This window comes from Oncorhynchus masou, chromosome 30 (genome assembly GCF_036934945.1).
Source record: "Oncorhynchus masou masou isolate Uvic2021 chromosome 30, UVic_Omas_1.1, whole genome shotgun sequence".
NCBI lineage: Eukaryota > Metazoa > Chordata > Actinopteri > Salmoniformes > Salmonidae > Oncorhynchus > Oncorhynchus masou.
Genome location: NC_088241.1, coordinates 10,347,971 through 10,350,277, shown reverse-complemented (window position 1 = coordinate 10,350,277; position 2,307 = coordinate 10,347,971).

Genomic DNA, 2,307 nt, shown 5'->3' with positions numbered 1-2,307 from the left:
TTCATGCTTTTATAGGCAAGAGGTGAGAACCAGGGAGACAGACAGGGACCCCACAATCTCTTAAATCTCTGCACGCCCCCCTCCCCTGCTGCCTATCCACACCCCTTAACATTTTTGATTCAGATCATCCACCGGGGAAAACGAATGCTCGAAAGTAGCCTTCCCTACCCTATCAGGCGCCACCGCAGCCCGCTGCCTCCCCTCCAAAACACCGTATAAAAGGAACTCCGCACTCCCCCAGGGACGAGATGGAAGAAGATATTTTTATCACTCGACTCCATCAGTTTTAGTTAAGGAGCAAGTTCATCTGAATTCCAAATGGGATGAAATTAAGCTATTCAAATAAAACATGTATTCTTGATTTAGTAAATCTTTTTCGTTTATTGACTACATTTTTCTGTTCCCATAATTGCTGTTGGTAGAAAATGTCACACGTTTTGTCCGATTTCTCTGGAAAGCTCATGCAAAATGTTAATAATTTATGTTCTCAGCATAAATAACACTAGGTAAAAAAGAGAAAGCAATACAATCAAAGTAGCCGAAATTACAGTGTGCCATGAATGGAAAAATAATGTGTCAGAATAAAAAATATTCCAGATGCAGCGATTGTACATAGTTGCACTTATTTTATGGAGAGCACTTATTTAATTATCCAACTCCAAAATAAACTGTTACTTGTGCGCTGCACAAGGTATAGATTCGTTTCACACTACAGTAATTCTGACATAGCTGAGAGGTGCAGTATGAGACGTGATAAATTGACCATAGGCCTTATTTTTTTTATTTTTTTTAGGGAGCGCAACAATAAGATTTCTATGGGGACATGAAAAATTAAAGGAGAGCCGCACACTCTATGAGCTAAGATGTAATAATTTAATAACCTAATATCCAACGTTTCGACAGACAACCTGTCTTCATCAGGATATATTCTCCGGGGGCATACCCAGCCAATGAGATATTGTGCTTCGTTAACCAGGTCCTCTGCCAGAACAGCTGAGTTAAACAATTGATGGAATGTCAAACAACTGATAGTGGCGTATAATCTATGGACGCCCATCCTTTAAATACAGAAAAATTACAAGAATATATATATTTTTTTACTCATGATGAAGTTAAAAAAATGAAAACATGTTTTTAATTTGTTTAAAAATCGACTAAATTTCCAAATAAAAAGCCATCAATGTGAGGGCATTTCATATTTTTTAAATCTAACTTTGAACTTAAATCCAATGACATGGTGACATTTTTTGTTTCATGTTGAATTCACATTAGTTGACAAATCAACTAAATGTAAATTAAAACTAGACTTTGAACTGACTTCTGTGCCCAGTAGAATCATTCACTTCAAATGTAGAGTTAAAAGGAGATTATGTACACACATTTCCAGTATAAATCTTGCACCGCATCTTCCCCTTTGATTGTGAACATCCTGGAAACTAGGGCATGGTGTTTATCGTAAAATGAGCATGAAGGTCATTTGGGACGCAAATTAAGTATTTTTCCACAAAATCCTATGAAAACACAGTTCAGTTTCAAGCCAAGCAGGACACCTACGTGCTCTTCGTCTTGGTACAAGACTTGTCTATTTAAGGTGCACACTCACATACTCATATAGGTTAAGCATGGACCTGTCACTCTGGCATGACAGCTATCTAACAAAAACTGTGGTAGGTGATGTAATCACAGCTTAGCAACCAATATCTGAGCGTCACACACACACACACACACACACACACACACACACACACACACACACACACACACACACACACACACACACACACACACACACACACACACTCCAACAGCATCGTCACCCTCCTTTTATCTGGCCCGCCACCCAGTAGGAGCTCAGTATCACTCCAGTGTTCTCAACCAGGCCGCCACACCTCTGAAGCCATATCATCATATCAGCCATGGGGCCCCAGTGCCAGCCAGCCCTTCCCAGCACCTCGATGCTGATAGTGAATCAATCGCAGGCTCCGGACCGTGGTCCACTCAGCCATTGGAGACCCAGCCCTTCCATCAGGGCCAACTATCACAGCGATTATCAACAGCCTCTCATTTTCTCTCATTATAGGGGAGCGTGCTCTTTATGAAAGTTGGCACACAACGGGGTAAAAGTGGCGGTCCCAGCTGTGATTATCTTTATTCCCTCCTCCCCTCTCTTCTTTTCTCACTCCTCCTTCTTGTCATGTTCATCCCTTGATTCAGAGAAGTACAGGGACATTTGGCAAATGCAGCTAGCTACCAAAACCACTATCCTTTTAGGTGAAAAGGATATGAACTAGCGCTGACTGAGAAGAC